Consider the following 12,067-nt stretch of genomic DNA (forward strand, 5'->3'; position numbering starts at 1 on the left):
CTGGCTGAGCTGCCCTTTAGTTTTACAGTAAATATTATGATGCCTCCATAGAGTCTGCTATTCTTTTATTTGCATTTTTGATCATGTTAGTCATGCATGCCAAGCAATATAATGTTCCTTCACTAAACAAAACAGAAATGGTGCATATAGTGAAGTTTTCCAAAACCCTTCCTTCTTTGGAGAACTTATGTAAGTGCATCCAAGTAACATTACGGCCTGTTATATAGTGACCTGTTGGGAACTCTAACATTTCAAATTGAAGACAGCATTTTCATGCTATTGCTTGCATAGTACATCTAACAATTTCCTCATTACCTCAGGAAGTTCAATAGTAGAACTGGGTCCCAAAAGGTATTAGATAAACTTGTGTAAGGTAGATCCATCAGCACCTGTTAAATATAACAGGCAGGAAATTGCTAAAGCTATAACTGCTGGTACATAGGAGGGTATGACAGGGGGTGGATCACTCCAGCTAGGCCACATTTTTTACATACTTCCTCTAAAGTCTGCCCTATTTACCACTGTCAAAGAAAAGATGGGTTTGGGCGACCCCTTTTTTCTGGGTTATGAGGACTTCTGGTCTGGCCTGGAATGGTGGTTATGATGTTGTAATATTAATTAAAAACTGTTATCATCTAACTCTAGAGCCCACCCAAACTATAAACAGCTACTTGAGGACAACACCTCAAGAACTGAAGGATCGTCACTGCTTTTGTGGATTCCTTAAATATATTTTGATCACAGGGTTAGAATGCTCTCCACATTCAATGAGTTCTGGTATTACTACAAAATACACCATCCAAGCCAAAAATAAAGCAATACGTGCTCCAAAAAATATAGTAATTAAGTTGTATAATGGAAAGGAGGGATGTAACTCTGCTAGTACTTCATAATGTTTCCCATGTATGTCCAGCAGAATTTTGTTTTTGCTTGAATTTAGTTTGAAATAACTATTTTTCATCCATGCAAGATCCCTTGACATGGTGATATCCTCAGGATGACATTGGCTGCATCTGTGGAAAATTAAATATGCAATGAAGTGTTAACAGCATATTGCTGGCAACAGGAACTGGAGCATTTCACTGCTCTTCCTTTGAAGGGGAAAGGGAACATGATAGATCTATGTGGAACTCCAGAGAACTAGGCATTTGGGGATGGCCACTTGTTCCTATAACTGCTGCCTGTTGAGAAGTGAATATCAATGCTTTGGGGGCAAAATCAGTGCTGTTTGGGGAAATATTTTTTCAAAGGTTAAATGAATATTCACTTGGAGTACAGACAGATGTTAGGGTCCTGCTTAACTCATGATACCTTACATAAAGTGCCATGAGTTAGAATGCCCCCTTGACCCAACAGATGTTCACCAGTTGGGTTGGGGAGGGGTGGGGGGGGGGGTGTAGGCAGCCTGCACCATCCCAGGTCAGCAGACCTCCAGCCCAACCCACCTCCTCCTATTACTCCATCCAGGGTAGCTAGGGTGGGAGGTTGCAAGTTGAGGGGGCCCCATTCTCAGCCCCTCCCCTTCAGCTTTGAGCATTCAGCAACTGACAGCTTCTTTCATAGATTCATAGATCCATAGACTGTAGAGTCACAAGGGACCACAAAGGATCATCATGTCTGACACTCTGCCCCAGGCAGGAAAGAGCGCTAAGGTCATACGACCCCAGCCAGGTGTCTATCTAGCCTCCTCTTGAAGACCTTCAAGTTAGGTGAGCACATATGTCTGTGCTCTTTGCTGGCTGATCCCAGCTGCTGACTGGCCAGAGCTAAGAGGGAAGGGGAGAATGCCCCTCACCTTGGGTGTCTGACCCAGCTTCCCCTAGTACCTCAGATGAGGTAGCTGGGGGGGGGGCTGTGAGGTAAGAGGTTTCAATTCCCCCTCATCTTCTCCCCCAGCTCTGGCCATTCAGCAGCCAGCAGTTCCCTCTCCTTCCCCTTGACAGCCCTAAGGTGCTTTGCTTTTGAGTGCCTTAATGTAATACCTGATTTAACCAGAACAATTTTTTTTGTGTGATTTGCTATTTTTAAAATGCTTTTCAGCCACACATGTGTGTTAATCATGGCTGTAGAGCACTTTCAGGGGCCAGATGGCTCAAAAGCTGTCACTTTTGTCTGCACCCTTGGATTTTAAAATGAGTTCCTTGAGTTGCGCTTAATTCCCCCTTTCAAAGGTTGTCAGCAGTGACAGAACCCAGAATCCCAAATAGGGATCCATGCTGACAGTGCTTGAAAAAAAAATTACTTCAGCAGACTGTTAGAACAGAGCCTCCCTCCCTTCTTGCTTGTTCTCCCTTCTTCAGCCTTATATGGGCAAATTAAATGATTAATGGAATCCAAGCTATTATATGGCTCACACAGTGCTCATTGTCTCAAGGAAGTGCTGGTTAGGAATCACACACTGAACTATCAGGTGGTACTAGTAACAGGAACTCAAAGACTGAACTGTAAAAATGTTTCCTGTTCAAAGGAAGAGGCCATATAAAAAAGTTTCAGATGGTTGCCCTTTAGGTGAATCTTGAGTCGGTTAACTTTTTGACTTTTTTGTAGCAAATTCTCATCTGATTGAACTTCTTATTTGGGAATGTAATTTAAATATGTAATTCAAAATGTGTACTCCATATTTCTGGATACACAACTGAGCACTGGTATCTGTCTTTTTATTTGCATACTCTACTATCTAACCAAATTATGGAAGAAGAGATAGAAAATCAAATTACATTGCTAGTTTATATATAAATTACTGTAGAAAAATCTTACAGTCAGTTAGTTAATTTATGCAAATTGTAATGAAGAATGTAATTTCCTTGAACAAAGATCATTATGAACTCCAGGGTGTATTGCTCTGTCAGTCACTATGAGGCGGACATACAGTGACCTTTTCTTAATTAGAGTAGGCGCTTGTGTATTAGAACTTGCAATTCACTCAAGGCTTGCAAGTATCGTAGTATTAGAGCAGTTTTTTTCCAATAAGCATTAAGTGAGCAAATGATATGATCTGTATTTTAAAAAGTTTAAATCTCTTAATACTATTGAATGGTATTCTTTTCTAAAAAGTTGGATAAAGATCATAGAACAAAAAGTAAACCCAGGTCAGAAAAGCCATAATAATCTTAGTGAATTCAAGGGTATCCTAAACTTGGTTCTATTCTGCATGTTAATGGAAAAGGAACCTATTTTCTTTATCATTAATATTGCATAAAATAAATTGTTTTTACAACTCTTTTCCCATAAATTTTAATAAATATATGTATATTAAAATATGTCAGAGCATAGTAACAAGATGTCAACTACACAGCCTAGAGAGGTTGTGGAATCTCCATCCTTGAAAATTTTTAAAAGCAGGTTAGATTAGGATGATTTAGCCATGTGTGATCTTCTCTTGGGTGGGGGAGCTTTACTAGATGGCTTCCTGAGATCCCTTCCAACCCTACTTTCCTATGATCTTACCGTTCTATGCGGCCCCCCCCCAAATAAATGATATTCTGTAACTAGGGACACCAAAATCCTTTTTGACATAATCTGTGTGCCATCATCTTTTTTTCTTGCTCCCATATAAGCCATTCCTTCTAAAGTATTTTAACTTGTTCATGCTGTGTCCAAAAATTATTCACTTAAGAGTGCCATGCAAAGTGACAGTAGCAAACAGCAGGTAGTCTTGTGGTTGAGGTTCTGGCCTGTGATTCAGAAATCCCAAATTCAGGTTTTGTTCCCAAATTCTTTCCAACCTTTGGCAAATTAACCTCTCAGATCCTCAGTGAATCTAAGGATATGTTACTGTATCACAAGGGTGTTGTAAAGGTAGATATTCTAATGAGCATTGGGGCTGTGCAAAACACCATTGTTTCATTTCGAGGTCCATTTCACCATTTTGAAGGGACAGTGTTTCATTTCATCATTTCATTTCATTTCGAAGCACTGTCCCATTTCGTTTTGTTGAAACTGTTTTGCTGTTCATGAAAATGCCTAAAGTGTTGTAATTTCTTGCCTGATTTGGATGAAAATTGCAGGATGGTAGTCCCTTCTGAGAGCACAAAGCCTGCCAAGTTTCAAGGAGATAGGTATAGATGTTTCTGTGAAACTGCACCTCAAACTCTTCAAAACACAATTCCTGACACTTGCTGGCAGCAGCAGTAATCTTCTCTGGCCCACAATCTTCTCTGGTGCTGGGTGTAACCTGTGCCCAGCTATGGTCCCAGGTGGCCAAAGCATTCTCCTCTTATCCAGGGCACAGATCCGGGGGTTTGCACCCCTGGGAGGGCTGCTGGGCTGTGCTGGACTCTGCCCAGGGGTGCAAACCCCCAGATCTGTGTGCTGGATGAGAGGATGCTGCCTCTGCCACCTGGGACCAGCATTGGGCACAGCCCGCACCCAGTGCTGGGGAAGATTGCTGCTGCCACTGGTCCCAGGTGGCAGTAGCAGCTTTGTCTCATCTGACGTGTAGATCCGGGGGCTTGCACCCCTGGGAGGAGTCCAGCATAGCCCCACAGGCCTTCCAGGGGTGTGGGCCCCTGGATCTGTGCACCAAATGAGATGAGGCTGCTGCTGGTGCTTGGGACCAGTGCTAAAGCCAAGTAAGCTTATTTTCAAAACTTGAAACATTTCGAAACTTGAAACATTTTGAAACCTTTGAAACGTTTCGAGTTCCCTCATTTTGTTTTGAAGCTGATTCAAAGTCTTTTGTTTCATTTTGATTTCACTGTTTAGAGCTCAAAATGCATCAAAATATCTTTGAAATGAAACACCTGGTGAAATTTTGCACAGCTCTAATGAGCATGAGGCATTCTATGATATGCCAATGTAGAACAGATGGATAAGAAAACGAAGAGTATAATACCATTGACCATTCCAAGGGGATATGTAATTATTTTTTTAATCTATTTTTTATTGTATAGTAGGAATAACATTCTTGGCAAATCAAGGATAACCTGAAGTTTTTTGGGAAACAAAAGTTAACATTATAGCTTAACCTGTATTGTATGGTTTGGAAGATTTAAAGAATGTTTTAAATAATTAAATAGAAACCCCCCCCCTGAATACTTATTACATCCAAATAGTCTGAAAAAGTAAAGAAGGGAAAAAAATGAAGTGTTAATTTGGTAGATCTATCAATTGATTTTCTACCAAAATATTATTGAGAACTCTCTCAGAAAATATTGCACCCTTAGAAATGGGAAACATTTCTTTGGTAGAATACTGACAATGCTCTCAACCTCAAAATCATCAATACCAGTATATACATCTGAGTCAGAATCTCATTGCTTTCCCCTCCTCAGCAGCCCATGGAGGCTCCTCTGTATGGTTACCCTAACTGGCTATTGCTTATTACAACAGAAGCAAAGCAACCAGTTGACCTGTAGTCTTCAGTAGTAGCAGAGAAGATGAGCATGTTTATCAGCAGTCTCTAGCTGTGCCTTACTGAGAAATAGGCTCTCTCTGGTGACTGATTGAGAATATATCCCTTTTAGTTTTTTTAGAGATGATTCTCCCTTGAAAGCTAGTAGCCCCTTTCCCCTTGTAAGTCATAGACACATAGAAAAGTAGTGCTGGAAGGGACCCCAGGAAGCAGTCTAATCCAAAAACCTGCTCAAGGCAGGATCATCTCTGACTGACTAAACCATCCTAGTTAAGTATTTGTCTAAAATGTTCTTAAAAACTTCAGGAACAACCCCCATGCACAACTACTAGACAATACCTGAAACATCAAAAACACTCTTTAATTTGCTACAGGTAAACTATGGGAATGAAGGCACTATTAAAGTATCAGAGAATGAGGTAAGGGTACGAATGCGATGGACTGGTTAAGAAAAAGATACGTACCCAGGGTGGGGATGTGGTGTCTTGAAAGACTTGGATCCAGGCTCTTCTTCATTCCTGAATCCTCAAGCTTCATGTAGCTATATTTTCAAGGAAAAGGAACAGACACACATAACAAAAGCTGTGATTACAAAGGTCAGTTCTCTTAACCAGGGGTTTATAGGACTCCCTCTCTAACTTATCAGTAATTTCTCTAACTTACAAAGTGTCACCAGTTTCTTCCATTTTTCACTCCTGCCTACTGGAAGATTGTTATCCTTTAAAGAGTCCTTGTGCTGAGAATGTGTACAGGTATTGTGAGATTGGGTTATCTTCTTCATAGATCAGGTTAACTTGATCTCAATCTAAGTTAGTGCACCTTCTCAACTGAAATAAATTAGATTAGACATGCCATTTTTGGGTGACTTTGTAATTTAACATAGCCATTAACAATTTCCATTGTGGATAGTTTTTGGTCCAACTGTGTTTTTATTAATATAATCCACAATGGAATTACGTATGTATTTTGATTATTAGAGTGACATCCTCCTGACTCCAGACAAGAGGGATCACTAGAATATGATATAATTTCTAAATCAAAACATTCTTCAAATATTTTAGATCCTCTACAGTTGTTTGAGGTGGCTCCTAGACAGTTTTCTATTGCAACTTTCAGGCCTAAATACATACTATTAAATAGAATGTTTTAAATTTTATGAAACATTTTTAAATCCTTCTATAAATATTGAAGGGACTGTGAATGTAGGCATCCTTTGCCATATTTTAACTATTTAAATATGTAGGCATTCTCTTACATATTTTAACTATTTCTTAAGTTATTATTCTGGACTTTTTCTGGATCATATGGTATATAAAGTGCCTGAATTTTACAGTCTCTCTAACATGTAATATAAATTACAGAAGTAGGCACTACCTTTTCTTCTATGTCCCATATAACATAATAATAATCATTAGTGCTCAAATAAAAATATCTCACAGTTCAGTTTGATTAACAGCAAATGTCCAGAACATAGTATTGGACCAGACCTAAAAGAAGACATATAAGAATACCATATAAAGCATTTTTATAAAATAAAGAATACCATTGTGGAATCAGAAAAAATATATGCCTTAAACTTTGATTATTTTAGTTATAAGATGACATAACCGCTTTGTGTAGAATTGCTGGCTCGGTACAGTAGAACAAATAAGGGCAAGTGTTTGTTCTTTATGACTCTTCTGCAAATGCTTTGCTCACCGCGGCCTTGAAGGTAGAAAAAAAAAGTATGTACAAAATAGATTTCCAGGTACAAGAAGGAGGTTTGTGAACTAACCCCACCTCCCCCATAATTCCCATCCTGATAACAGCAAAGAAATAATGAAGTAATATTATAGCCGCTTTTCATGCTAATTTCACTATATGATCAGGTGAGTTGTAAGCAACTGTTAAAAAGTATATAAGCCTCCTGATTTTGCTCTTGGGGGGGAACACCTTCCAAGTGCTTGGAAAATCCGTATCACTTTGGAACTCCCCCTACAGCTGTAGTTTCTTTTGAATAAAAACTTCTGCTGACCTGACCCAAAAGTACTCTGTGTGTGTTTCCACGACAATTCCTGGTGCCGTGACTCGGATCCAGAACACAGGCTGAGGAAGGAGGACCGCAGGCTACCCCCCCCCCCGAACCCTGAGGCGCCAAACTTGAGAGGTAAGAGACCTAATTCAAAATCTCTATTGGGGTTTCGGAGGAGGACTGCCTGTAGGTTCCCAACTTGGCCGTGGTAACTGGATCTGAACCTTGTTAAAACAGGTCAGTCTGAACCTTACTGCCGGATAAAATTTTCTGTCTGGTAAAGGATCCCATTTTGTGTCTGGTAACGTACGTTTTAGGGAGAAACTGTTTGAGACACCTTCATCCAACAGTACATCGGGCTTGTAGTTAATTAACTAAGGCGGTGTGGGGTAGGAGGTCTGGCTGACTGAATAAATGTGCATGTGTGTGTATATTTAGAAATATGAGCCACTGACCAGGACTGAGACTACGGTTGGGCTCAGCCGCCCCAATTCTGCCTGACAGGGCAGTTTTGAAAGCAAGGGGGCCCAACTGGAACCTCGTGACCCAGTGGACAGGGCTTATTGAATGAATGTGTGTGTGTATTTAGAAATATGAGCCACTGACCAGGACTGAGACTACGGTTGGGTTCAGCCGCCCCAATTCTGCCTGACAGGGCAGTTTTGAAAGCAAGGGGACCCAACTGGAACCTCGTGACCCAGTGGACAGGGCGTCTGAGTGATTTTGTCTTTTCCAAACCCCTCATCCCAGTAGCTTCTGCCGAAAGCAGGAGTGAAAAGATCCCTCTAGTGTTTCCCTCCCCATTTCCATTTTATGAGCCGGTGTCGGGTCAGAAGCCTTTTGTCTGGGCAGTGAAAAACTGCGGGGCAAGGCACTGAGCGGCCCGAACATCCTAAATAAGCCTCTCCTACGTCTCCCTGTGTGACTGAAAATGGGAACAAGTCAGTCTAAACAGGTTCCTGTCCCCCCCTAAGGGGACTCCGGCGTACTTTATGTACACACACTATTCTCCCGAGACTTGCAAGTACCTGGATAAGTAGAACTGGTATACTAGGGATGATCCTGTGAAACATTTTCCACAAGAAGGAACATTTGATCAGGATAAAATAGTGCACTTGAGAGGGGCGTTAGAGTCCCGTGGATCCAAAACACCACAAAATCAGTGGGACACGTTCTTTTATTGGTATGATGAAATGTCCAAAAGGCGGACAGAATCTCAAACTAGGAGCCTAAAAGACTCTCAAAAAAAATTAAAACAGCAGTTAAAAGCTGTTCGGGAGAAATTGGCTGCTCCCCCAAATTACACGCTGGCCACCGCTCCGATGTATCCAGCATTGCCCGGGGTGCCCCCACCACCGGAGCCAGCAGAGGATATCCTTGACCTTTGTTCGAACCCTGCTCTCCTGGGACTCCCACATCAGCAACAACCGGTTCAACATCAGGCTGCAGCCCAGGCTAGTGACCCATTAGCTGAAGCTCCTTCAGTAAATCCATCCACGGAGCTTAATAGTCCAGACTCATCCACCATATCTGCCACTCAATCATCACCAGTGTGGCAATTTACTCCTGGGTCACAACCCACCACAGGTGTATTTAGAAGAATGGGAATAGGCATGGAAAGATCTCCCATCAATCTGAGATCCCGAACTGCACAAGTTTACCCCTTAAGACAAATGCCAGGCATTGGCACCGATGAACAAAATATAATAACTGTGCATGCACTCTGGACTCCAGGCGATCTCTACAATTTAACCCAAAAGTTCCCAAAAATCAGGAAAAACCCAGAAAAATTTCAGGAAGAATTGCAGACTGTTATAAATTGTTATAATCCAACATGGGCTGACATTAATCAGCTCATGTGATCCATTTTGCCCAAGGAAACTATGCTACGTCTGTACGCTGCCTGTACTTGGCCAGATCAAAACCCAGGGATTGGCCAAGACTTTATTGACAAGAGAAATGCTTTGGTTCAGGCAGTTCTCACAATTTGCCCAAAAAAGGCAGACTGGACCAAAATAAATACCTGTAAACAAAACAAAAATGAACACTCCAGTGACTATTTAGAACGCCTCAAACAGACATTTAAACGATACTCAGAAATGGATAACCCAGTCGGAAATGCTAAACAAGCAATAGTGACAGCATTCGTCCAGGGACTTAACCCTAAAATTGCTGAAAAAATTCAAACAGTAATTATTGGCTGAAAAACTAAAGATTTAACTGAAGTCCTTGCTGCGGCTAACCATTTTCATAACAAATTGGAACGGTCTAAAGACAGTGCCGAGTTTAAGTTAATGGCCTTACAGATTTCTCAGTTACAGGGTCCAGGTAGAAGAAGGGGACGAGGACGGGGAAGGGGAGGCCCGGGTAGATTCAGGGGAAGAGAGAGATCCTTGAGCCCACAAAACCCAGGCTATGGGAACCAATGTCATTATTGCAAGCAAGAAGGACATTGGAAATCAGAATGCCCCAACCGCCCCGGCCAAGAACCTAGACCCCAGCCCCCACCTCCACTTCCTGTCAATTTTCCCAGTGTTAAATAGGACAGCCTGAGGGACAGTAACATCATTGCTCCTTTGTTTGCTACTAACCAATCTGGTCCGTTTGTTAAATGCCTTATTTCTGGTAAACCTGTCTCCTGTCTTGTCGACACCGGAGCGTCCCACTCCACGCTAAAGGCTGCTAAGTTTCCTTTTCTACCTTATTCTCCTAAAACTGTAAATGCTGTCGGTATAGGCGGACAACCTATCCCACATCCCGTCTCTGAACCTGTCTCCATCTCTATTGGCCCTTTGTCTGAAAATCATGCCTTTCTTCTTAGCCCCTGTGCACCTGTCAACCTTCTTGGTAAGGATTTGCTGTGTAAACTGGAATGCGTGATTTATTGTAGCCCAGATGGTGTTTACCTTAAGGTACCGGAACATAGGGAAACCGAGCTTGTGGCTTTGCTAACCCAGGAGTACTCTGATCCTGATACTTCCTTCTTGCAAGAGGAACTGTTGGCACGAGTACCTCCACAGCTGTGGTCCACCCATGCGAATGAAGTGGGGCACATGCTGAGTGCTGAACCAGTGCGTATCATCCTAAACTCTGCCAAGCCACTTCCTCGTGTCCCACCGTACCCCATCTCAAAGGAAGCTGAGGAAGGGATCAAGCCTGTCGTTTCCTCACTCCTTGAGCAAGGGATTATTGTCCCAATACACTCCCCTTGCAACACACCTATCCTACCTGTCAAAAAACCTGGTAAAGATACGTTTGTGCAAGATCTTCGAGCTGTAAATGCCGCTGTGTTACCCGCTTTCCCCGTGGTCCCTAACCCTGCCACTATTCTTTCCTGTATCCCTTCAGATGCTACATATTTCACAGTAGTGGATCTTTGTTCTGCTTTTTTCTCTATCCCCGTTCATAAGGATAGCCAGTATCTGTTTGCATTTACTTATCAGGGATTTCAATATACCTGGACAAAACTCCCTCAGGGATATACAGAGTCCCCAACCCTGTTTTCCCAGATCCTAAAAAAAGATTTGGATCCTATCACGTTCAAAGGGGCGTCCACCCTTGTTCAGTACGTTGATGATCTATTGTTAGCCTCACCCACTTTAGAGGCCTGTGAGCAAGATACTTTAACACTCCTCACAGCTTTAGCTCCGAAAGGCCACAAGGCCTCAAAATCTAAATTGCAGCTCTGCAAGTCTAAGGTACATTATTTAGGGCATGATATCTCAGCAGGAGAACGACACCTTTCCCCTAGTAGAGTTGAAGCTATCCTCAACATTCCCAAACCTATAACTAGAAAACAGATAAGGGGATTCTTAGGTGCAACGGGTTATTGTAAACAGTGGATCCTGGGTTATGCTGCTTTCGCAAAACCCTTGCAAGCATTCACTCATGATACCACCCCGGAACCCCTCCCTTGGACTACTGAAGCCGAACAAACATTTGTGGCCCTTAAGCAAGCACTCACTCTTGCTCCTGCTCTTGAACTTCCTAATTATAAGAAACCCTTTACCTTGTTTTGTCATGAACGGGAAGGAATCGCTTTAGGAGTACTCACTCAGCTGCATGGTGAAAAGCATCGCCCAATTGCATATTACAGCTCTGCCCTTGATCCCGTAGCTGCGGAACTTCCTCCTTGCCTCCGTTCAGTTGCAGCTGCTGCCTTGTTGGTTGAAAAGGCAGATTCTCTAGTTTTGGGACACTCTTTAACCGTTACAGTTCCACATGCTGTGATGGCCCTTCTGCTCAAGGGCAAAACTCAGCACATTTCCAATTCCCGTGTTACTAAATATGAGAAACTTCTACTGTCAGCTGCAAATATAACCTTAAATCGCTGTTCAATTCTGAATCCTGCATCACTTCTGCCTATTGCCTCTGATGGTGAGCCTCATGATTGCCTGTCTATCACAACTCAATTGTTAACCCCTCAAACTGACCTCAAGGACATTCCTATCCCAAACTCTGACCTTGTTTTGTTTGTTGATGGTTCCTGTCTTAGAAATGATGCAGGCAAATTAGTTGCGGGATATGCAGTATGCACTCAGTATGCTGTTTTGGAAGCCTATTCTTTACCCTAAGCTCGTTCTGCTCAAGTTGCTGAACTCATTGCTTTAACACGTGCTTGCATTCTTACAAAAAATCAAACCACAACCATTTATACTAACTCTAAGTATGCTTTTGGTGTTGTTCATGATTTTGGACAAATC

At 42.1% G+C, this 12,067-nt stretch overlaps 1 long non-coding RNA gene across 1 annotated transcript in view; it reads right to left on the reverse strand.

The window, feature by feature from the left end:
- Positions 1 to 31: 31 nt before the first annotated feature.
- The window catches only part of LOC106737800 (uncharacterized), an 80,976-nt gene continuing 68,940 nt past the window's right edge, over positions 32 to 12,067 (reverse strand). Inside the window, exons 3-4 of the long non-coding RNA XR_009459805.1 lie at positions 5,818 to 5,894; positions 32 to 1,013 (exon numbers count right to left, since the gene is read on the reverse strand). This is a non-coding gene — a long non-coding RNA (uncharacterized LOC106737800). The remainder of the gene's footprint in view (positions 1,014 to 5,817; positions 5,895 to 12,067) is intronic.

The sequence above is a fragment of the Alligator mississippiensis genome, chromosome 2 (assembly GCF_030867095.1).
Source record: "Alligator mississippiensis isolate rAllMis1 chromosome 2, rAllMis1, whole genome shotgun sequence".
NCBI lineage: Eukaryota > Metazoa > Chordata > Crocodylia > Alligatoridae > Alligator > Alligator mississippiensis.